Here is a 25,383-nt window from a genome sequence, read left to right on the forward strand (position 1 = left end):
AGCTGTGCAAGTGGTGAGATGTGGTCACATTTGGGATTTTGGGGGTGACATTCGGACCAGAAGGACTCGGCTGCGAGCTGGACTGGGCGTGCCTGTGTGAGTGTGCATGAGGGTGTGCACGCGTGCGTGTGTATGTGTGTGCGCGCGATGACAGGAGTGTGGCATGACTTCCAGGTTTTGCCTGAGTGTCTGGTTAGAGCAGGAACAGGTTTTATGGAGGGGGAAGGTGTGGAATCATTTTGTCTTAGAGATGCTGAGTTTAAAATACTTGTTAGAAATGCAAATTTAGATATCAAGGGCTCAGTTGGAAACTTGCATCTGGTGTTCTGGGAGAGGCTGGGGCTGGAGGGAGAAATTCGGGAGTCAGCCCTGAACACTGAGCCCTTACGTTGTGTGGCTGGGTCGGGACTCCTTGGGAGACAGTGGAGCTGCAAATGCTGGTCAGCGTTGTTTTCTCTGTGAGACCCTCCCAGGGGTGCCCAACCTTTCAGCGTCTCTGGGCCACACTGGAAGAGGAAGAGTTGTCTTGGGCCACACATTAAGTACATTGCAACACAATCACACAAAAAAATCTCATAATGTTTTAAGTCAATTTACGATTTGGGGTTGGGCTGCATTCACAGCCATCCTGAGCCGCATGCAGCCTGCGGGCTGCAGGTTAGACACCCCTGCACAGGCCATGAAAACAGACTCTTATCTGCCTGCTGCCTGGCTGGGTGCCAGTGCCTAGAACAGGGCCTGGCATGTAGTAGGTGCTCAATAAGTGCTCATTTGAGGAAGGAGATAAATGAGTGTCGTAGGGGTTGGTTAGGTCAAGGAAGTGAGAGGTATGTGTGGGGTGAGGGCCCCCCTGCGGAGGGGAGTTACCGACCCACTGTCCAGGAAGGGATGGTCTTTCTTCCCTCTGAGCTGCCCACCTCCCCTCCTCTGTGCCCGTGGTTTCCTCTGCCTGGAATTCCCTGCCAGGCTCCACCCACTCAGGCAAATACTGCTCACCCTTCCCTCTCAGCCACTATGAATCCCCAGAGTAGCTCTACCATCCAGCTCCCTTTTCTCATCCATGAGGAGGCGGAGACTTCTTCAAGTCCCAGAGTTCCACCAGGTTGATGGGTCGCTCAACAGATGGAGAAATGAGGCATGTTTGGCAAGTCTGATTTTGGGGAGACCAGTGCTGGGCCCTGGTGGTCACGTACATGACTTACTCCCATGTGTGTGCAGACCAGATGCCCTAGGTCCTTGCCAGGGTCAAGGTCAAGTTATAAAAGTGCTCCTTTTCTTCGTTTTGTAAAACGAAGACATTTTGCCTGTTTAGGATTTTTTCACCCCTCTTGTGTTCTCCAGGGTTTCTGGGCTTTCTCATCCTCCCAGAGGGGAATTTGTCTGGAGTTTAGAGGTGCTGTTTAACCCTCCCCTTGTTATCTTTCAGTGCCTTGGCATTTATGGTGATTTCCTTGGGTCTGTGGTGCTCTCTGCCCTAGCCTCTACCTTCTGTACAAACCCCTTCACACCCAGGCTTCCCTGGAGGCTGCCGGCCTTGACACCTTCAGACCTCCTTGTCCTTCTTTACCAGGGTCACGCCAGGTCCCAGGTTGCTGCCAGCACCCCATTTCCTTCTTGGGAGCCACTTTCCCCACAAGGAAAATGCTTTACAATCTGCTTTGCCCAGAGGAGGGGCATGTGTCAGACTAATTCTGCCCTTTTCCTCTGGCCCAGGGTCTGGTATGGCTGTGCCCCTTGGTGCCTCTCACATCTGCTTCCCCGGCCATGAGTTATTGGTTAAAGTCATCCAGAAAAACAGTTACTTTAAAAAAAAAATTAAAATATATTTGACACATAACATGGTGTAAGTTTACGATGTACAACATGTGATTTGATACATTTTCATCCTTTTGTCGGTGTTTTAACAGACTGGAGCTTTGCTTCCTTCATTTCTCCAGTGAGAATGATAACCCAATCAGCCTGCTCGGGTTGGCCCAAGGACTAAGTGAGGTCGTCTCTCCAGATGCTCCCAGCGCAGCTCTGGAGACCTGTGGGCACTGAACAGTGGTCACCGGGCTGCTCGCCTTTGCTCCTCTCCCTCTGCCTCCCGTTAGGAAACTCACAGGAGTCACCTAAGCCCCTCCCATGCGGCTGGGTGGGGGATAAAGAAAGGGTGGATGTGCTGGCTGGCTCCTCTTTCGGGGGACTGGCCATCTGGGTTTGCCTAGAGCTGAGAGGTTTTGGAGACGCGGGGCTTTCAGTGTTAACACAGGGAGCGGGCTGCCCTCACTGCCTCTTTCTGACCCTACTCTGGATGAGGTGTGCAGGGCGGGTACCCTTCGAATGCTTGTGGTTCCAGCCTTGGCCAGAGGCTCTGGTTCTCGGCTCTGCCGGCTGGGTTCCTGTGTTTCTCTGTCCCCCTACTTAGACAGGGGCCTCCCACCTCCACCGGCTTTGGGAATGGCTCGGAGCTGCAGGCCTGCATCCCTGAAACCATCAACGGCACCAGCATCGGCTCCTTCACATCAGAGGTCGCTGACACTCCAATCACTTTTGGGGTGACCGCCTGGCACCACTGTGCCACCCGTGAGCCAATTACTGTGCCTCTCCCCAGACCGCACCCTCAGTCTGGCTCTGCTGTGATCCTCTCAAGATTCTTCCAGTGTTTCACCTGTCAGGCCTTGGCTCACCCGAGAAGCAGGTCTCTGGGAAGCAGCTGTCATTTCTGCTGCACCGGCCTGAGACTGGACGTCCTGCAAGCTCAGGGCCATAAACCACCCTCTCTGATCTTGCTTCCTGCTACCTTTTACACAAGACCACTGAGGGAAGAGCACTTAGTACAATGCCAGCGGGCACCTAGCAAGGATCTGGTGAGAGCTGGCCCTTTCTTCCCCATTTCCCTTGCTGGGGGACCTTGGTCTGTCTGTCTGTCTGTCTGTCGTCTCACTGGAGGTACAGAATCCGCCCGTGGAAGAGGTGGATGAGACAGCGATGAGCACTGACAGCCGTGACCTGACTTCTTCACAGATCTGGGGCAAGTTAACCAAATGGCATGTAGCCTCTGACACAGGGACTGGCCACACCCAGCTTCACTAGGGCATTGGGAGCGAGGCGCAAGGACTTTGGGGACCCAGTCTTGGGGCAGAAGAGAGGCCCCCTTCACGTTCCCCCCTCCTCTCCTCCCTTTGTCTGAATGTGGAGGTGGCAGATTGGCCTCAGGCTGGATGTGACCTCAGGATGCTACCCCGCGTCTCCCTTCTCTGTTGGTGAGCTGGGGTCTTGGGAGAAGCCCCTAGGATCTTCTGCGCTCCCATTTGGTCACTGGTGAGTCGGGGATATGATTGTCTGCCTGATCAGGGCCTTAGGGAGGCGCCGGCCAGGTGACCGGCACAAACTCATTGCGGAAAGCGAAGTGCTGTGTGCAGGCAGCTGTGGGATGGGGCCATGATGTGACTTTCGGGGAGATTCGGTCCCGCGTCGTTCTCCTCCTTACAGCCATTTCAGGGGTGTGGGCTGGATCGCAGGAGGGTGCATGGTGGGGGGTGGACCATTGAGGGCCCTGGGAGAGGCCACTGTCCATGTACCTGGGGCCCAGCCTGTGTCTCCCTGCCTCGCCCACCCTGTCTGGCTGCATTGATTTACTTGAAAGTTTGTAATGGGTTATAATTGAAAAAGGCCTGGGTGAGATTTGCATATTGATTTGACATTTAAGTATATGATTAAATAAAAGCTGACTGAGGTCATCACTTGACTAAATTGGCTTAATGAGTGTTGATTACCCTGTGCATGTTAATTTAATTTACCCTGATTACTCCATCTATCTTTTTCAGGGATCTACTCGCACCTTTGACTCAACTGTACTTGGGGGGACAAGAAGCAGGACAGGGGTCAGTGGAGGTGGTCCCTGGTCTGTCTGCCCCTCCATGTGGCTGTCCGCCGAACCCCAGAGCTTCTAACACCTGCAGCATTTCTTCCCTCTCTGTGTGCCCCCCTCTTCCTCCTGATCACAGAATCTGATCACTAACTTTCTAAGCAGGAGTGTTGCCACTCTGGCGCCAGAGAGAAATCAGGTGCCTGGAAGGAAGAGGAGTGGAAGTGAGCTGCGAGATGGATGAGAAGTATCTCCTCTCCCCCCACATTACACCCTCTGCTCCCCATACACAAAAATGTGCCTTTGTCGTCTGAGCCCTCTGGGGTCACAGGAAGAGTCTGCTCCCTCCTCCATGGGTAGCCCAGCATTTCTGATCACCGGGGTCCCTACCACTGGCTTCGATGTCTTCTGTTCTCCCCTCTGAGCCCACTCTCTGCCCTTCCCCAGCTGGCCGACCCGAGTGGACCCACACATGGGCTCCTCTGCCCTGTGGCTTCCTGTCGGGTTCAGCCAATGGCACGCCCAGCAGGAGACTGGAGGGAGGGAGAGGGGAGAGTGAGGTTGGGGTATTTCTTTCCCAGGCTCCTCCCTGCTGGCTGACCGAAGGTCTGAGTCTCTGTCGGCTAGCTGGCTTCAAGGCTGTCTCTCTGGGTACCCCTGTCAAGCCCCCCACTCCTGCAGCACTAGAGTGGTCACATAGTACGAGTTTCCCCCCAAACAAGCCTGAGACCCGCCAACACCTTGGAAAATAGACCCTTCATAAACTCTCCTTAAATTACCCGAGTTCAGTGTGCCATCTGTTTCCTGCTGAGACCCTAACTGATGCAGCAGGTGACATATTTTCCCACTCAAAAATCAGGACGCCCGGTCTGACAAGTGCAGGCGTGACTGGAGGGCACAGGACCCAGGCCACCTGAGTCCAGGGTCACTGTTCCGCCCTGCACCCTGGGTCCTGGCATGGGCGGAGGACTCGCCCACGAGGACGTCCTCCGTCTTTGCCCCTCTGCCCCTCCTGGAAGCCCCTTCCCCTCACTGGCTATCCTGGCCACATTGGCCCTTCTGGAGCCCTGGTCCCCCCTGAGCCCCTCACACTTCTGCAGACACACCTACCTCCAGCTTCATTAGAAAAAGAGGCCATTAGTCGGGAATGCTCCTTAATGCTGTGCCCTTTCTCACCTGCCTCCGTTCATCTCTGGAGGATTGTGTTTTCTGAATCTTTTTACCCAAGACAAATATCCTCACCTTTGCCCTTTATCCTCCCCCAGTCACTTTCCCAGGGAACCCCACTGTTTTAACTTCCTCTTTATTGATTCTTTCTTTTTTCTTCAATTTTTAAATTATTTCATTGTTGTTCAATTACAGTTGTCTGCATTTTCTCCCAACCTATCTATCCCACCCCAACCAAACCCACCTCCCTCTCCTGATTCTTTTCCTTCCATCTTAAGTCATGCACAGCTCTCTCCCTCATACCCTTGTCCCCTTCTCCTTAGTAGGCACGCTTCTTCACTGAGCTGTGCGCTCACTCTCCCTGTTTCTCCAGCCTTTCTGTCCCCACCCCGCCCCCCGGGGGGGCTGCTCTAGCCTGCTCACCAGTGACCTCCAGGCTGACAACTCCAAAGGATCCAGCTCTGACTTGGTTCCCTGGACGGAGGGTAACCAAAAGCAAACCGCCTCTCTCCTTTCCTGGGCCAGCATGGAGGTATCTCCCCGTACCGCTCAGCGTAAGGGGCTCTGGGCCTTGGGAGCTGGAAGAGGAAGGGGCAGGGGAGTTGAGAGGTGATGTCAGGGTGCACCTGCCTGGGTCAGCCAGAATCAATAGGCTGGCCAGCCAGCCCACAGCTCCCCCTGGAGCCCACCTCCATCCCGCCAGGCATATGGACACGGCACCCCAGCTCCTCGCTGTTGTGGAGACAGACTTCCTTCCTTCTCGCTAGAGTGCACCCCCTCCGATGTCTAACAGGCCATGCACTTGGGGGGGGGGGCGTCAGTCCCTTCCTGTCGATCCCAAACAGCACACCCTACTTCTGGCTTCATTGTCTCTTACCTGGCCTGTTAGTCCAGACCCTCCCCAGCTCTCCTTGCCTCCCAGCACTCCCTCCGGTCCCTCACCTGTTCACAGCAGCCAGAGACATTGTTCTAGCACACAAACTTGATTCTGTTTTTACCCCTCTGCCTGAAACCCTTGGTAGGTCCCCATCACCTGCCAGGGCAAGGCCAAACATTTTTAGCCTGGCGTAGTGTGGTCCTGGGGACCTCCTATTTACCCTTCCAGGCCCACTCAGTGGTCTTCTCCTTGAGGCAGCTGTTGTGACCGCCACCCCCAGCTGAGTTCCTTAGTTTCTGGTCACTTCCAGGAATCCTTGGTGGTCGCTGGCTTGTAGCTGTGTCACTCTAGTCTCTGCCTCTGTCATCACATGGCATCTTCTCTGTGTGTCTCTGTGTCTCTCCTCCTCTTACAAGGCACCAGTTATACTGGATTAAGGGCCCACCATACGCCAGCATGACCTCGTCTTAACTTTCACCTGCAAAGACCTTATTTCTAAATAAGATCTTATTCATAGGTTCTGAGGGGTTAGGACTTCAACCTGCCTTTTTGGAGGGCACAGTTCAACCCACCTAGTTGGTGTGAGGAGAAGTGGGAAGGGAAAGGCTTGGAACTGAAGACAGGAAGGAAACACGAGACCCCTCTGGGACTGAGGCCAGAAAAAATCTGGCTCCTTGTTTTGTGGCCCTGAACCTGGGGAGGGGTCCCAGGGCTTCCAGCTGACCCCCGCCTCGTTGGGCTGTAGGTAGGGTGGCTCAGAAACGGGGCTGTAAGGCCTACGGGCATCCTACCGCGTTTCTGGCATATTTCCCTCACCTTATGGGGCTGAGAAATATAACATTTTTGAAAACTTGGAAAGCTTAGGTTAAAAAAAAAAAAGAACCTGAAACTTTTATTTTTCTTTAAGGAGAGAACTAGAAATTTTGGGAAAATTTGAAACATATGCCATCCTTATTTTTGTAGCATCCTTTCACGTATCTAAAGTCACTCTCTTAATTTAGGAGTGCAAATTCAACCTTATGTAATTCGGTTTGCTCAATAAAATGATCATATTCGGCAAATTCAATCAAAAACTATAGCTCGCTCAGACAATAATGACAAATTTGCTGAGTGAAGTTTTCAGTGTTTTAGACTTTGTGGCAAAGGGAAGTTAAATATGGAAGAAAATGTGAAGCAATAGTAATCACATTAAACAACAATGGCAATGACCATGACTGACTCACTGAGTGTGAGCCGTACTCTCTCATTCCCGGAACACCCCCCCCCCCCCACCCCAGGCAGGGCTGTCCGCATCGCACAGGTGCGGAAGCTGAGGGTCAGAGAGGTCAAGCCCCGTGCACAAGGTTCTGCCAACCAGTCACTGGGTGTGGTTCCAGATGCCCTAGGAGCTGAGCCTCAGGTCACTCAGCAACCCAGCTCTCCTTCTGTCGTGACACTAGAAAGCCGTCAGCGGTGGCCACACTAGAAGTTTCTGTTCTTGGGTTTAGAGTTGCTCAGTGTAGGAGACCGGTATGGGAGTCTGCTGCATTAGGAAGTAACCTGAGACCATGAGGGCACCTAGGGACCCCACAGGAACTTGGGCAGAGACGAGGCGAGGGTCCTGGGCCCTGGGAGGCAGTTTGAAAGTGCAAGACAAGACTGGCTGGGGCTCCGGTGGCGGGAAGGGAGTGCCAAAGGAGGTGCTGGCATCCCTGGGCCAGGTGCTGCCTGTACAAGGCCAGGGGTGATGCAGGAGCGTGTACCAGAGACGAGCTGGGAAGGAGCTATTTTTGAAAGTCCGCTCCAAGCTCAGGAGATGCCAACTGTCCCTAGAGCTAGAGCCTGGCACAGGGGAAGGCGGAGAGCAGGGTCCTAGAGGAAGCCAGACCCAAAACCTGGGGAAGGAGCTAAGGCAAAGCAGACTGAAGTCCCTGACCTTTTGCCCTTGGACACAGTCTCATTTCTGATCTGTTACTGTCAGCAGTTTCTGCTTCTTTACCTTTATTATTTCATTTTGTAGCATCTCCAGTGGCTTTGGAAGAAGGCAGGTCCCCAGGATTCTGGCTTCCTGTTTGCCAAGGTTTTCCTGCCCTCCCAACCTGGCCATGACTGGTAGTGCCCACTTTTTTGAGGGCCACCCATTCTTTCCCAGCCCATGACTCCCCTTCCATATCCCCTTCCACCCTCCATCACCAGGTTCCCTGGGCCTAGACAGCCTTTCCTCCAGGAGGAGGAAGCTGGTTTCCTGGGCAACGACTAGTGGGGAAGGGGAGAGGGGGGAGTAGGCTGGTACTCCTGCTGGGGAGGGCTTAGAAGAAGCATATGCCATCCCGGCTGCCCTGTGAATTATTCAGCGGCCGTGAGAACTGACTCACTCACCAGTCTGCCATTGGCTTCCAAAACCTTCCTGCTGTTTCCCCTACGGCAAGCTCCCCCTCTGCCTCTGCCTTGGGGGCTGAAATTCCCGTTGCGGGCCTCTGTCCTCAGGATGCTCATTTCTGGGTATCTTTGAACCTCTCTCTTCTTATTTATTATTATTTATTCCTATTTCTCTCTCTCCTTTGGGGCACGGTCTGGCCGGTGCCTCTCCACCACCTACGGCGCTAATCATGCAGATGTGGACACCGATACTCAGATAGGTGTAATAGCCTGTCCCAGATAACACAGTTACCAATGACAGAGTCAGGACTTAAACTTGAGCCTGTGTTCTTGGGTCTTGCAATAGCCCTTGGAGCAATGGGGAAGATTCTCTAATTTACTCCGGGGCCACCTGAGGAGCCTTCGAGGAGGAATTGCATGGAGTGGGTGAGTCCTTGTTGCCTGAATGCAGAGCTGCCCACCCATGTGCCCAGGCTTCTGGTCCCAGGGCCCCCTCCCCCTGCAAGGCCTCGAAGGGGTTCCTTTGAAGTCTCCTGGTCCAGCCACTTCATCTTTCAGAGGAGCAGAGGCAGGGCCTAGCTGCCTCATTCCAAGCCTGTGGGCCTCTGTCCCTTGCACCCTGGCAGTTCAGAGGGGGGCAAACCCTGCTCAGGGTGGGGGTCCTGGTACTGGTGTAAAGAATGCTCAAGGAGAGAACAGAAAGTCTTAGAGGGGCCCCGGGGGAGACATGGGAAAAAACAAAGGAGGCGTGGCCAAGATGGCAGCAGCCGAGGGGGCTCAGTGGTAGGCCTCTGGTCGGGCCCTGGGAAGCTGGAGGTAGTGCTTCAGCCACCCAAGTGTGGACTGAGTGGCTTGGCTGTGCGTGAGGACTCCAAGGGCTGTGGCCCCTCAGGGGCCAGGGGTTCTGAGATGCGGGCAGATGCATCATGCTCGGGGGACAGGAAGAGGCTGCCCAAACATGTGTTGACATTTTCTGTCCAGCTGGTGGCGCCTCCTGTACCCAGGGACACCTTCCCGAGACCTTGTATTCAGGGCTCAGCCGTGGGACAAGGCTCCTGGATTTATCATTGCCCCGCCCTGTCCTTATACGGCCCTTGTCCTCTCCTCTTCCACTTTGTTCCCATGCTGCTGTGGCCCACCCCAAGGTGCCAGTGGTGATGTTTTCCTGCCTGGACCCAGGTGAGGGATGAAGTCAAGAGAGCTCACCTTCACTGATATATAAAAATGAGCCACCAGGTGAGGATAAGGTTGGTTAGTGGCATCCACCCAGGACGGCATTTCCAGGCACCACTGAAGCTTTGTTCTGTGCTGGGTTTGCTCAACTGTGACGGGTTTAGATCTGCTGCTCTATGAGGAGAGGTGTGGAGGCTGGGTGCTCTGAGCAGAGGGCTGAGCTTGCTCAGGGTGCCACTGGCTTTCTTCAACTGGATGGCTTCACCCCTACCCCCCATTTTTATCTATGTGCCCAGCCTGGATATGTGTTTTGAATGGTTGAGGTCAGTAGGAACTTCGCTTCCTCCACTTTCTATCACCCCCACCCCCCATGCCTTGCTCAGAGCATGTCCCCGCCCCTCCCATGGAGTTATCTTTGCATCTCTCCTCCTCCCTCTGGCTCCTCAGGGGTCCTTCTGGAGATGCACTTTCCTCACCTGGGTCTGGGCTCCAACTGCTGCCATCTTTCTGCTTGCACGTGGGTGGGTGTCCCCCTCTGGGCCCTGGGCTGCTCTTGGTTCTGGGTGGCTGCTTGGCCTCTGGTCTCTTCCAGTCATTGGGACCTCCCTGGCCTCTAACAACTTCCCCATTACCAACATAAAGCAGTCAACCCTGGTGACCACCTCATGTCCCCTCTCCCCCTGATAAAATGTGTCCCCGGCAGATCAGCAGACGGATGCTTTCCCCTTTTCCCATCTCTTTCTGGGCACACCCCTGCTTGAAGCTGCTCAGGTATTTCGGGCCCCATGCTGCAGTTTGGATAGTGGCCACTAGGTGGATGGCAGGGTCTGCGCTAAAGTCACCTTGAACAACCAACACAAAAAGAGCCTTTCCATAGTTGTGGGTAATTGTGGACATTTAGTGTTTTCCCAAATCTACGCGTTGCAATTACAGAGCCAAAACTGGAAGTGTATGTGCGTGTATAAAGTATGTGTGAACGTGCAGTAGAATTTATTATGTAACAAAGCATAGCAACCAACTAACCTCTAATGACTGCATATAAAAAGTGATAGCTAATTTGGAGCAAGATGTAGAAATTGCCAAACATTTAGGTAAATCAGGCATCCTCATTAGCCCTACACTGCTAATAATTAAACATAATTTAATCTGGATTCTTCCCTTGTTCTCAGGCTAATTTAATTTTGGCTTCTCTGAGGCTTGTCTGAGCCCCTGAGACCTCCGGTCAGCGAGGGGTGCTAAACCCATGTGCCTTCGCTTTGTGCGGCTCTCACGGCCCCGGCGAAAGAACCTTATCTGTGATTGCTTTCTGCAAATCTCGGTGAAGGCCTTTGTCTGTGCTTGTAGCCTTCCACCTCCTCCCTCCACAGTGAAAACCAGGCAAGAACTGTGTGGGTGCTCCATTTTCCTGGGGCTGTCTGTTTTCCAATTAAGAAAAGCGTTTCCTCACCCTGACCCTTTCTCCTGGCCAAACTCCTCCACCTTCGGAGACGGAGATGGGTCTTGTCTAAAGCCCAGCCTGCTTCTCATTTTCCAGGGCCTCCATTAACCTCAGGCCTTTGTAGCACTTGGGCTCAGGCAGCCTCTCCTCTGTGGGCCACTGTTTCTGTTGTCACGGTTTAGAGAGGGCAATTCCAAAGGATCTGGACTTAGTTTTTTGAAACGTGATGAAAAACTGCATAACGACACTGTAAAATGAAAACGTGTGGTTTCTTCCTAGGGACCTGTGACTACAGGGGATTCCTGATCTGATTGATAAAGGATGCGTTCTAGTCTAGGGGGCTCGACCACAGAACCCCTCCACCCCCTACTCCTTCCTGCCCCAGGGAAGAAACCACGCTTTGGTTGCCCTCTGCCCCAGATCCCAGCAACCTGTAAGTGCCAGGTCAGAAGCGAAGTAGGGAAGGAACTAGGAGCAAGAACGGAGAGAAGGAGAACGGAGGCTCCAAGCTCAGCTCAGTTTAGTTCAATATCTGCCAAGTGCATACCAAGAGCCAGGCTTGGTGCAAAGTGCTGAAATTCAGAGCCTGGCCAGCCATATAATAATTAGTGGGGTGCAGTGCAACATGAAAACATGGGGTCCCTCGTTAAAAATTATTAAAACTCTGAAGAGGGTGACAGTAGAGCACGGAACCCAATAGGGGTGAGAGGGGGACTAGACAGACCCTCAGGCGCCTTGAAGGTGGAGGGCTGCAGGTGGAAAACCACTGAAAGGAGAGCCTGAGGCAAGGACCTGGGTGCCTGTCACTTATTGGGGAGAGGACCCCAGGAAGGAGGGGTGGGAGCAGGGACACTGAGGCTGTGAAGGAGGAGAGGCCAAAGTCACAGGAAGTTATCAAGGTTGCTTTTGGGGGCACCGGGAGCATGACCTCAGCAAACTTCCCGAGAATGCCCCAGCATCTTCCTCCTGAAAGAGAGCTGAGGCCTTTCTCTGCTGCCTCCCACCCCCATTGGCAGAAGGATGCCCCTGGGGACACCAGCTTTGTTGAATTTCAAATTTTCAGGTTCCTGGAATATTTGAGAAGGTGCTGGGGCAGAAGTGGAAAGATGCTGGAATGCTACTTTCGCTTGCGGTGGAGCTTTCGACAGCCAGGTGGGTCTGAGCTGTGGAGAACAGTCCACCACAGGTGAGGCTGCAGTCCGAGGTGCAGGAGACGGGGTGACACGGGCCGAGAGGCTTTGGCTGCAGACTTCTGAGCAGGGGAGGGACATGGTCATTCTGCATGTTGAAGACTTCTTCCTGGCAGCTGGTGAGGACTGGGCCAGAGACAGCCCTGGGAAGAGGGGCCAGAGCTGCCCTGTTTCAACAGAAAGGCCCTCGAAGGCCATATCGCTCCCCTCCCCTGGCCTAATAATTAGTTCCGGGCCCTCGTCCCCCCAGGGTCTGGTTATTGCCTCCGCTGCCTCAGCAGTCAGGGGCCGGGCCCTGGCTGATGAGATCTCAGGGCAGTGACCATGGCCCGGGCTGTCTAAGTCGCTGCCTAAGCAGCCTGGTGCCTTCCCATTTGTCACCCGCATTAGCACTCACGTGACGATCTGTCAGGAGTCCCGGAGAACGGTCCCGGACGGCCAATGTGGACGCCTAATTTAAAATTTCCGTCCATTTACCAGGGAATCACCCCTAAAGAACACCATTTACGGAGCTGACAAAGGCCAAATTAGATTTCAGATGCCATCGCCGTGTGTCTGTGACAGGTGAGGGCAACGAAAAAGCTGGAGGAAACTGCAGACAGGGCACTTGGAGGAGGACGCCCTTGCTCGTCCTCTCTGGGACAGCCTTTCCAGGTCTGACTGCCCCGCAGCAGCCTCTGCCACTGGCTTGGGGGTCTTTCTCATCACTGTCTCTTCACCTTCCTTGGCCTGTATCTGTCACCCCGAGTCCTGGGCATCTTCCCTTGGCCCCCTCGCCCTGCTCTCTCTTCCTTGGTTTCTCGTTGCTCTGTTTCCTTGTCTCCAACTCCCAGGCCCCCTTCCTTGGGGTTCTGCCTCATTCTCGGTCCACTTCTGGTGGCTGCCTTATTCAGCTGACGGAGGCACCTATTCTACATGAGCGGAGGGCTGTGGCAGAGATAATGCCACATGTTCACCAAATCCTATTTTATTCCCTCTCTGGGAAATTGGAAGGCTCTTAAAAGGGGTAATGTTAAGTAGAGGCTCAAAGAATGAAGAGAAGCTAGCCACGAGATGAATGGGGAGGTGAGAGAGGGCTCCCCAGGCAGAGGGAACAGTTGGCGTTGAGGCTCTAGGTGGGAATAGCTGAACCTGAGGACCAACAAAAGCTGAGATGATGGGATGCGGTAGACAGAATCTTTGGTCCCAGCCCTCCTTCCCCTGTCGTTTTATTACATACCCACATGCTTGGCAGTGTCCTCATGGCAGCAGGAGCACATTCCTCTACTGTTTTCATTTCGGGTTTGACCATGGGACTTGCTTCCGCCAGTGGGATGTTACAGTAGACATGATCCAAGTAGAAGCTGGGGTTGTACTTTGTGTGGCTGGGCTTGTGGTCATGTCCTGCCATTGAGAAGAGAAGGACATGCCCCAGAAGAATAGGAAACAGATATAGCTGACCTGAACTCAGTGGCCTGGAGCCAAGCTCAGCCACGCTCGGACTAGGTCAGCAAAACCCCAGCTGACCCACAGACTTCCTGCTGTTGGCCATTGAGTTTGGAGCTTGTTCGTTACACAGCGTTATTGTGGTGCTAACTGATACACTGAAGCAGAGTGAGTGATGGGGACGGGGGGCTGGGATGAACCTTGGAGAGGTGACAGGGACAGTTTATGCAGCATCTGTCAGGGCATGGTAGGGAGCTTGTATGAGAAGGCTTAAAACATTTTGTTTTATAGGAATAGGATATAGATGGGGGCTATCCCATTGTACAGATGGGAGAAAATAAGGCCCAGAGAATTTAAGCAAGTTGACTAACACCACAGACTGTCTGAGCCACGATGGTTGAATTTCTCCCCTTTGGGTCAAGCCCAATACCTCAGTTTCACAGTGTGACATTCTCTGATCCTGTCTCCAAGCTGTTTGGTGTTGACTGCTCCCTCCCACTCTCCCTCCATCCCCCCCACTCCACATGGCCACAGGCTCCGTGCTCTTCTTTGCCCTCACAGTCCTGTGTAGTCCACCAGCACTGCCCCAGACCCCTGGGCAGCCATTCTCCGCTGATCTCCCCACCTCTCTGGTCTCCTGGCTCCATGACATCACTGACCAGCACAGTCCCCAGCCCTGAGCAGACTCCACACCTTGTCTCCCCTCCCAGCTCCTGGCTTCCAGTGGTGCTGAGGATAACTACAAAATTTGGTTCACAGATTGGTGAAAAGAGTATGGGGTTTGGCATCTAACCGATTCAAGTTCAAATCTCAACTCTGCTGCTTAGCAGCTGAGTTACCTTGGACAAGTGACTTAATTTCTCTGAGCCTTACTTACTCTGTTTCTACGTAGAAATGATGAGGCCTCTGTCCCTCACTGGATTCTCATGGGAATGAAATGACTTGCATAGAGGCACTCAAGAAATGGGGGTTCCTGGAGTTGTTGTGGGTAATGAGAATGGATCCAACATCATTTGGGCCCTCACTGCCCTGTGCCATCATTGTACCCAGCTCTGTCTGTCTTCCTGTTACCACCCCCACTCCAGCTGCTCACCAAAACTTTCCACCCTCCCCCCACCTCCACCCTCCATCCACTGTCACATTCCATAGACCACCTCAGCTTGACCTGTACTGTGTAGGTCAAGGTCATCGACGTGGGCTCCCTCTGTCTCCCTCCAATCCCCCTCGGTGTTCTCACCCCCATCACACTCAGAAGGAAGGGTCCCTGAGGGGGTCAGGTCCCCGCTCTTCCCATGAGTGCTTTGGATCATGTTCCCTCCAACCAACTCCAAGACCCGCCTCCAACATTTTGTTCTCTAAGTCTTTATTTCTTCATCCGTTTGTTCATTCATTCAACATCTCCGCTTCTTTCTCCAGCTCTGGATTAAGCCCTCAGCCAGCACATTTGCTCAGATGTGCCCTAAACTATTGTCCCGTTTCGCACCTTCCCTTCACAGCAACACTCTTAAAAGGCTCATTCACATTTCCTCCTTCCTCGCCCCCACACTCTCCTCCTCTGCTCCATTCTGGCTTCTGTCTCCACCTAAACCACTCTTGCCAAAGCCACCAGTGACGCACTTACCAAGTCCAAGCACACAGCTCCGTGCTAATCTTACTAGATCATGTGGCAGCATCTGACACTGTCAACTTGTTTACTTTCTGCAAGTTTTCTCTTCCCCTGTTTTGCAACATCTACTTTTTCCAGGACCCCCGCCCCGCTCTCTCGCTCCCCCACCCCCAGCGTCTTGTCAGCCCCTTCCCGGCTTCCTGCAGCTCCCCTCAGGGGTCAGTCCTTGGCCCCTTTGTCTCCCTCCTTGGAAGTGGCATCTGACCGCACGACACTGACTTCTCTTTGACCTCTACACTGTTTCCCAAACCTGCCCCTCAGCCCAGGCCTGGCCCCTGGCCCCAGGCCCATCCAGCCAACTGCCCACCGGGCACATCATGGGTGCTGGGGCACATCATCCTGCCTCCTCCAAACCTACTCTGCCATTCATGCCCTGGACATAGGTTAGTGCTGCATGCCTCAGACTCCCTGGGTCAGAGGTCTCTTCTTTACCTCCAACATGCCACCAGTTGCCAAGTCCTGTCAGGTTGACCTTCCCATGAGACCCAACTGAGGCCCTAGCTCCTCCCCTGTCCCCCATCTCCCAGCAAGCTTCTCTGCCCCCTAGAGAGGTAGGGCCCCATCGCATGCATTTATGGTTCTCGGTACTTCTCCTGGGCAGCACTTAATTGCACTTGCAAGTAAATAAATCACCATATACTTAGTTGTTTAGTGCCAGTCTGCCTGGCAGAATGTGTGGGCAGGGGCTGCTTCTGTCTCGGTTGTTCCTGTATCCCCAGTACCTGGCACGGTGACTGACACATGTCGGGGGCTCAGTAACATGTGCACGGCACTGGGCAGCAGTGGGGGGTGCTCTACAGCAGGGAGGGGGAACGAATGCCCTGGTGTTTGGTTCTTACCTAGAGAAGCACAAAGGAGAGCCAGGTGCACACCCCTGCACCCCTTTGCTCATGCCCAAAGCTCTGAAACCAGCAACTGCTGAGCCTTTTGTTCTGTTGACAGGAGGCGAAGCAGCTACAAGCTCCTTAATCACCTCTCCACAAACATGGGGAAGCCTCATTAATCCCAGTGAAGGGATGATCTATTGTTTCTGGCTCAGGCCTCTGATGGACCGGCCTTCCTCTGCAGAGGCAGAAACCCCACAGGCGGAGGGGGCCTCTACCTCCCCTCCTGCAGTTAACTCCCAACTGGCAACAGTACCCCTGGTGGGGCTCTTGGCTCAGCTGGGAGCTGGAGTGAGACCAGGACCAATTCTCTACAGACGACCACTCCTCACCTACCACAGGGGCAAGATTGAAAACTCTGATAATACTTGGTGCTGCAGGGGAACTGGGCACGCTCATGCACCGCTGGCAGAGGTAGCTGTGAGTGTGCACGCGCACGTGTGTGCAGTCTGCTAGCACGAGCGGTTCCGTTCATCAGTTCTGGAGCCAGACTGAGTTAAACCCCAACATTGGCACTTGACAGCTGTGTGAGCTTGGACAAGCCACTTATCATCTCCATGCCTCAGTTTCCTCATTTGTAAAGCAGGGATAATAGTAGTGCCTCCTTGTAGGTTATTATGGAACCAGGTTAGTTAAAGTAGGTAAAGGCTTGGCTTAGGTTCTCTTCTATTGAAATCAAAATACTTCAGAAGCTCTACTCTTCCCCACTCCAAACCAGGGGCCAGAAGGTTGCTATGGAAACCATGGGGTAGAGGAGCAAGACTTTCATTGGCTCCTCTCCGGCCAGTGTTTTGGGGCTTCCTTAGAAGTGAGACTCAAATCTCCCCAGCTCCTTCCCACCATGTAGCTGCATCTTCTGCTTTCATGCCTGGAATTGGAGGCCAGTAACTCTGAATTCTCATCCCAGTTTTGCTTCTGACTTGTGTGAACCTGGGTAGGCAATTTGCTTTTCTTCTGGGCCTCAGTTTCTCCATCTGCACAGTGAAGGAGTGGGCCTGGAAGAGAAATGAATTTTATTTCTTGTGCCACTGGTGGCAGCTAGAGGTTGGGAGTGAGGATTCTGAAGCCGTGTTCCGAGTCTGGAGGAGAGAGTCTGTGACTGGTTAGTGATGTTGGCAATGGGCATAGGATAGAGGGCTGGTGCTCTGTGAGTCCTATATTCACCATCCATAAGCTAGTGCTTGATTTCTAAGGGGTCCAGCTTCTTGATCTAAAGCTGTTCAATGCTATGAAATGTTCACATGAAAATTAGACTCATTAACAATCCAGACACAATCTAGGCGTTAGTCCCAGGAAGCCTCTGTTGCTCTGCTTCAATATAATTCAGGTTTGAAGGGGGAAGGGGTCTTCTAAAATTCTGTCCCGCTTGCCCATAAATGCAGCTAGTAGTCACCATGAAGGGAAGAGACTTTGGCTCTAGGAAATGGAACCCATAGGGGGCTGGGAAGCATGTGAGCAGGCAATGACAAGCCTGGGAGGGGGTCGGGCAGCAAATATCATGGAATCCCACGGGGCAGGCTGGCCTGGGAGAGCTACATGGGGCCAGAGGGAGAAGGCAACGAGACCAAGGGATTCAACCTGATAGGTGTGCCTGGGACTGGCTCTGCCCAGTGTGGGGCTGCTGGTGGAGCTGGGACATAGGAGGCCCCTCTGGGAACTTCCTCCTGTAGATTCCAGCCAAGATCCAGGTCATGTTGGCCTCCTCTGAACAGAACTCAACCCTGGACATAGGAACTGGGCAGGAAGCCAAGGCCAAGAGGAAGTGGCTGGGGTTGGGGCTGCAGCTTTGAGATTGGAAGCTCTGAAACTAGAAGGGGTTTCCTGGAGATTCCGTGGAAGCCTGAGGTCCTTACAGGTTGCCAGGTTTGGAGCAGGTGAGAGCAGAGGAGTGTGAGTAGGGGGCTTCATTCCCAGTGGTGGTGGTTTTGTTGAATGACATCTGTCACAAGCCCAAGGTTTTTCCAGCTGGTAGGCAATTTTAGAATTGATAAAGTTCATAAGCACAGAACTCATCAACAATTAAGCTCATCTAACCATCTCTCTCTTTATAAATTCTTTGAAAGAGGAGAACGAATTTCATTGTTCTTTAAATTTATTGTCTGCTAACTCAGTCAAAGCTCTTCTAGTAACTTAATTGTTTCTGAATTCAGGAGCTCTGAACTCAACAGAAATGTGATAAAATAAAGTTGATAGTTTAAAAAACTTCATTCTGTATCTGCACCCAACAAGTATCTTTTTGTATCTTTAGACAATGAACAATTTTCTGTACTTAGGCCCTAAACATACAAGTACAGGACACAGTATAGAGAATTATACAGCTCTTCACAAATAGCTACAATGGTCAGACAGGCCTGGGTTCAAGGTTCTTTCCCTGCCCACTGCTGCATACTGGTTGTGGGACCTTGGGCAAGTCTCTTAATGTCCTTGCACCTCAGTTTCCTCATCTGTAAAATAGGTACGATAATATCTACATTGTAAGGTAATTGTGTGAAAACCACTCAGAAGAAGAGGGCCTCACATATAGAAAGTGTTTAACAACTGGTGGCTATTATTATTTTATTATTGGAGTAAATGAAAATTCACAGTTACATGTAGTTGCAGTAAAGCATGAGTTAAGTAGTAAATGCAAAAAGACCTAAATACAATAACATAACACATCACAGTAACACATCGACATAGTAATACAATTAGAGCCTAAACACAATAATAGAATCAGTTACACCGATAGTAAGATATAGATGTAGTAATGTAATTGTGTAACACCCAGCCACAGTTACATATACACATAACAGCTTTTAAGCTACACTAAGGTAGATAATGAATAAAGTATCAGAGCTATAGTATCAAGATATGGTATCACACAGCTACAATAATATATATGTCATAGTAATATATAGACACATTAGGTTAGATACAGTAAAAATAGACCTCATAAGTCACAACTAAGTGACATTCCTGTAAGGGTAGATAACTATAGTAATACATGGATCCTATAATATGGTTACAGTTTCTTACAAGAATTGTAGCATATAAGTACAGTAACGCGGAGATAGAGCAATACATGGTTGCAGGCCTGCAGGAATACTGATACTGACAGGCAATGAATGTTGCATCCAGCATTCTCTCTGCAGCTGGAGTTCTTACCCTTTTTAAGTCACAGATTTTCTGAGGAGCCTATAAAATCTATGGATATTCTTAGGAAAAAAACTAATAAATAAACCAAACCTCCCCAAATGTGTGTATAAATAGCAAAGTTCTGTACTACGTAGCTTAGCTCTAGTGTGATAATTAATGTTTAGGTGTCCTAGATTCAAATACTTGAGGATCAGAGCCAGGAGAAATAATCTCTGGAGAGATCAGCCTTCCACCCAGAGACAGGCCTGATGCAGGCTGGTGCCTCAGTCCTCTTCCTGCTTGCTGGACTCTGATTTGACTTGGCACTCGGTGACCCAGACTTCCATCCTGCTGGAGCAAACAGAGACCTGTCTCTCTTTCTCTCTGGTCATGGTTTTGATGTGTTGCTATTCCTGTTTGCTAATCTTATTGCTGCTGAGGAGATCAGCTTTGTCTGAGCAGTAGCCTCTTTTGACCAATATCCTGTAAATCCCAAAAGGTCAGTTTCAAATAGTCCATGTGTAGGCTGGTGATTTGTTTGTTTGGGGATGTTGGCAGCTCCCACAGCCCGGCTGTGCTTGGGGCAGCAGAGAAGAAGGAATCACTACTCAGGGGCAAATGCTGTCTACTGGAGCCAAACTGACAACTCCTTCCTAATCACACTTCCCTGGATGAGTTTGGGGGACTCAAGTTCTGACTTGCTGTATCAGTTAGCTATTGCTGCATAACAAAATATCTCATAGCTTTTATAAAACAACACACATTTATTATTGCTCATGAGTTTACAGGTTAAATGGATGGTTCTTCTCATCTGGGCCAGGCCTGCCAGGCCTGACTGGTTTTGGCTGGACACACGCATGCATCTATGGTCAACTGGCCGGTCTGGGATGGCTTTAATTGGAGGAATTAGCCCAACTGGGGGCTTTTTGCATGTATCTCTCACATCTCTCCAGCAGGCTTGTTCACATGGCAGCATCAGGATTCTGAGGGGAATGGTACAGCAGAGGGAGAGGAGAGGAGAGGTGAGGAGAGGAGAGGGAGAGAGAGAGAAGCCTCTTGGAGCCTAAGCTTAAAATGGATACACTGTCCTTTCTGCTGTGTTGTATTGGTCAAAGCAACTCATAAGGCCAACCTGGTTCGAGGCCTGAGAAAACAGACTCCACTTCTTGATGGAGGGAGCTGCCAGCCACATTGCAGGGGTATTGGTACAGAGAAGAGTCCAGGGTAGGAACCATTTTTGTAATCATTCAACTACACTCACTTTTCAGGGGTCTTTGTTGGGGCCTCTGTCAAGCCCTCCTTGGGATCCTTGAGCAGAGCCAAAGCTGCATTTGGGGGGAGATTTTCAACCCTGCACACTTGATGCCTGGCTCTGTATGGGCAGAAGGGTACGTTGCCTGGCCCTTAACCCTCATAACCCACTCCTTCCCTTGGCTGACTGGTCTGGGTTACCCGACTCTTATCCACAGTGGCATCTCCATCGGCTTCTAGTGACTTGTGCCTTGCAGGCTTTCCCCAAACCATGAGCTGGGCCACATCTCTCTACTGGGAAATTGACACTGGGACCCTGAGGTCTGGGAGTAGTCAGCGGTGAGTGGAAACTGAGAGATCGTGATTTAGAACTAGGGCTGGGGAGGAGAGCAGAGAGACTCTGAGGGGAGCAGAGAGGGGAGAGGCCACATGAGCCCAGAAAGGAGGTGAGGGAGAAGTACCTGCGCTCTCCAGTGTCTATAGAACTTGGGTTGAATTTTGTTTTCTGTCCTTGAATTCCATGACATGTCTGTTTCCTTACAATATGCTCCTCATTTTTGCTGGAGAAAGCCTGGTAGGCATTCTATTCTTTGCAATTCAACACTGTTGATGGTAGGACCCCCTTTGGGAATGAAGGCAGACCAGACACCTCAGCTTCTATTGCAAAAGGGTAACCTTGAGACCACCCAGCTGGGACCTCCAGCTCGTGGGTGTCCTCCAGATGCTGGAGCATCTGCCCTCCCAGGTCTCACCGGGAGCTCAGCCTTGATAGAACTGACTCTCTGTATCTAGCTTCTGTCCCAAATCAGACAGACAACTGCTATCTGAGAGAGAGAACAAGAGGGTCATGGACACTCATTTCAGAACATGCTACAGGTTCTCCTTTAGGAAGAGGGCCATACAACCTATTCACCACAAAGATGATTTCCCTGAACTAGGTTCAAATGTTTTGTTTTTTACTTTTATATAGGGCTGATTGAGGAACAGACATTTGAAATGAATTTCACGAGCTTCTTTTAAACTCTCATCGAAAACATTATTCATTAAATATCCTCATAATGTCCTATGTGATAAATTCCTTTAAGAATTCATTGATGGATAAAAGTGCTGCAGAACATTTAATGAGAGAGACTTCTAAAGCCCAGTCTTTTCTCTTTTTGCTGTGGTTGCCAGGAAACTCACTCAAATTCACCCATTCAGTCATGTGCAGACAGGTCCTGATGGTTTTCCATGTTTCTCTGAAAATGCCCTCTGGCTGTGAGAATATGTTTTGTAACCTTCAATGAATGAAGGATGAGAGTTGATGGATTAGAAACCAACACATATATGAGGGCTGTCCAGAAAATATCCAGCCGTGTACTATGAAAAATAGAGACACTTATTGAAGAAGATACAAGATACAAGAGACATTGTACATAAGACAATGACACCTCAGGCCCCTTCAGAGTAGGCACCTTGGGACCTCACACAGTTCTCCCAATTGCCATCAGCTGCCCTGTTGTATTTTCCTGAATCTCATTGATGGTCTGAAATCTCTTTCCTTTCAAAGGTGATTTTAGTTTTGGGAAAAGCCAGAAGTCACAGGGCACCAAATCTAGGATGTAGAGAGGCTGAATCACCTGGGTGATTTGAATATCTCACCCGAGAACTCTGCATGAGATGTGACGCATGAGTTGGCACATTGTCGTGATGAAGCTGCCAATCACCAGTTGCCCAAAGCTGCAGCCTTCTGAATCATCCAGATAGTTTCCACAGGAAAGCTTAACACAAAATTTGGTGCAGATTCGTTGCTACTCATTCAGTCATGTTGAATGTGATGGCCACACAGTAAACGTACTCACTCAACAGCATCTACTGCCCCCACTGACCAGTACAGTGAAGTTGTCATTGTTCACACATGTGCATTCCAGCCAACTCTCCTTGGCTGCCAGGTCACACTGATGTCACCCAAACCATTCTCATTATATTAACAATGGCTGGACTTTTTCCAGACAGACCTTGTACAGTAACCAACTATATATATTATATAACCAACTATAATATGTATGTATTTACTATTGCTGTTGTAATATATTACCATAAACCGAATGGGTTAAAACAACACAAATTTATTATTATATAATTCTGGAGGTCAGACATCTGAAACGCTTATTTATTTTTTTTCATATTTTTTAAAATTTTTATTGTTATTCAATTACAGTTGTATGCCTTTTCTCCCCATCCCTCCACCCCACCCCAGCCGAACCCACCTCCCTCCCCCCCTCCCCCTCCCCCCTGGTTTTGTCCATGTGTCCTTTATAGTAGTTCCTGTATTCCCCTATTCCCACTGTCCCCGCCCCCCCCCCCCCCCCCCCCCCGGCTATTGTTAGATTGTTCTTAACTTCAATGTCTCTGGTTATATTTTGTTTGCTTTTTTCTTCTATTGATTATGTTCCAGTTAAAGGTGAGATCATATGGTATTTGTCCCTCACCACCTGGCTTATTTCACTTAGCATAATGCTCTCCAGTTTCATCCATGCTGTTGCAAAGGGTATAAGCTCCTTCTTTCTCTCTGCTGCATAGAATTCCATTGTGTAAATATACCATAGTTTTTGGATCCACTCATTTGCTGATGGGCTGAAACACTTATTAAAAGCTAAAATTAAGGTATTGGCAGAGCCACATTCCTTCCAGAGGCTCTAGGGAAGAATCTGGGTCCTTGCCCTTTCTAGCTTCTAGAAGCTACTTGCTTTCCTTGGCTCACGTTCCCTTCTTCCACCTTCAAAGTCGGCTGCATAGTATCTTCCAGTGTCCTTCTCTGACCCTCCAGTGTCCTCCTCATAAGCACACTTGTGGTTGTATTGGGCCCATCGAGATGACCCAGGATAATCTCTCCATCTCAAGATCATTAATCATATCAGCAAAGTTGCTTTTGCCATATTCGGTAATATGTTCACAGGTTCTGGGGATTAGGATGGGGACAACATTCACAGGGGGGCCATTATCTCATATATATTCAGCTTTCCTGCTCCACTAGTGGGACAGTTCTGAAGTGTGTGTGCTAGCCTCACAGAGGACTCCCCAGGAAGGGTGAACCCAGCTGCTCACAGAGGTAACTCGCTCACGGGCACATCTTTATTTGTTCCCGTTCCTTCTTGTGTGCCCTCTTCCTCATATCAACTCTCAAATAAACTGCTTGCACCCAAAACCTTGTCTCAGAGTCTGTGTCGGAGGAAACCCGCACTGCAACAGATCCACACTAGCCTCGATTTATTTGTATAATTGCTTCTCTCTCCTTCTTTTCAGTCCTCGGAATTTTCTTTCTTTTTTTTTTTAACAGTTATAGAATGTAGAAAAAAAATGAGTTTTAGAGCTTGAAAGGCATGAGTTCAAATGCTAATTCGATTTCTTATGAATTGTGTTTTAAAGCATTATGAGTCTCTGAAGTATCTTCTGAACCATCCAAAATATACCCCCAGCCCGCCTTTCCCTGGTTAGTGCAGTACTAGAGCACAGGGCATTGCCTGCTACTCTGCTTTCTTTAAAATTATTAATCCATGTATACATGCTCCAGCGTGCAGGCTGTTTGCTTCAGCAGAGCATTTATTTCACGATCAGATGGGATACCAGAGATTTACCAGTGTGTGTCTGGGTTTTGTTTAATGAGAACCTCTACTTTTACATTATTGAAGGCAATGTTTTCCCCATATTTAAAATTATCAGAGCATCTGTGCATAAATAGGCCTCTGAAACACTTGTTGGGGAGGAGGGGGCCCTCATTACATGCTGATTGGGGGTGGGAGTTGCGGGGAAGCTGAGTCCTAGAGTTGGATGCCTCTCAGCCCCCAGGGCCTGTGGCCCTGTCCATGGTCCTGATGTTGCCTTAGACCCAAGGAACAGCTGTCTCCATGGTGGGGTTTACAAGATGATTCTTTGGAAGAGGAAAGAAAACATGGGAACTGCATTTTACGTTGACTTGTTTAAAACTGAGAGCCAAGTTCATCTTTACTAATAGTTAATATGTCCTGTCATATGTGAGTGACGGGGTGTGGGGAGGGCAAGGTGCCTGGAGGGAGGAGTGGAGTTCCACAGGCAGGGGGTTAACGGTGGTGCCTGGCCTCGTTCGCCCCTTCTGGCTGCATGTTGCCAGTTTGTATGCGGCCAGTTAAAGGATCTATGTATCAGGCCATGCTGTCTGATTTTAAGTAAACTTTTAATTGAAGTATAATTTATATACAGGAAAAGGGTACAAATTATGAAAATACACATCAACGGACTTCTACAAAGTGAGCACACCCCTATAACCAGAACTCAGATTAAGACACACAGAACTGCCAACACTGCTGAGGCCACTTCTGTGTCCTTTCTGGTCACTATTTACCCTTGTCCTGATTCTCTGCCTGCATGCTAGTTTTGCAGGTTTTTGAACTTTGTATGAACTGAAAATAATAGATTTCAATGATTTGTTAATATATTTTATTGATTATGCTATTACAGTTGTCCCATTCCCCACCCCCCTTTATTCCCCTCCACCCTGCACACCCCTCCTATCAGCATTCCCCACCCCTTCCCCTTAGTTCATGTCTGTGGGTTGTACATATAAGTTCTTTGGCTTCTCCATTTCCTGTACTATCCTTAACCTACCCCTGTATATTTTGTACCTACCATTTATGCTTCTAATTCCCTGTACCTTTTCCCCCATTCTGCCCCCTCCCACTCCCCGCTGATAACCATTTCTGTGAATCTGTTTTTGTTCTAGTTATTTGCTCAGTTGTTTTTTGTTTTTGGTTTTTTAGATTTGGTTGTTGGTAGTTGTGAGTTTGTTGTCACTTTACTGTTCATAGTTTTTCTCTTCTTGTCTTTCTTAGATATGTCCCTTTAATACCTCATATAATAAGGGCTTGGTGATGATGGATTTCACTTCTTTTATTCAGCATTATTTGTGAGACTCCTTCACGGCACATTGTTATTGGAGTTCATTCATTCTCACTGCGTGTAACATTCCACTATG

At 50.4% G+C, this 25,383-nt stretch overlaps 1 long non-coding RNA gene across 1 annotated transcript in view; it reads left to right on the forward strand.

Moving 5' to 3' along the window:
* Positions 1–3,664, forward strand: part of LOC123479169 (uncharacterized) — a 74,824-nt gene extending 71,160 nt beyond the window's left edge. The window contains exon 4 of the long non-coding RNA XR_006654704.2: positions 1,908–3,664. This is a non-coding gene — a long non-coding RNA (uncharacterized lncRNA). The remainder of the gene's footprint in view (positions 1–1,907) is intronic.
* The last annotated feature ends 21,719 nt before the right edge of the window (positions 3,665–25,383 follow it).

Source organism: Desmodus rotundus, chromosome 3, assembly GCF_022682495.2.
Source record: "Desmodus rotundus isolate HL8 chromosome 3, HLdesRot8A.1, whole genome shotgun sequence".
NCBI classification, from domain to species: Eukaryota; Metazoa; Chordata; class Mammalia; order Chiroptera; family Phyllostomidae; genus Desmodus; species Desmodus rotundus.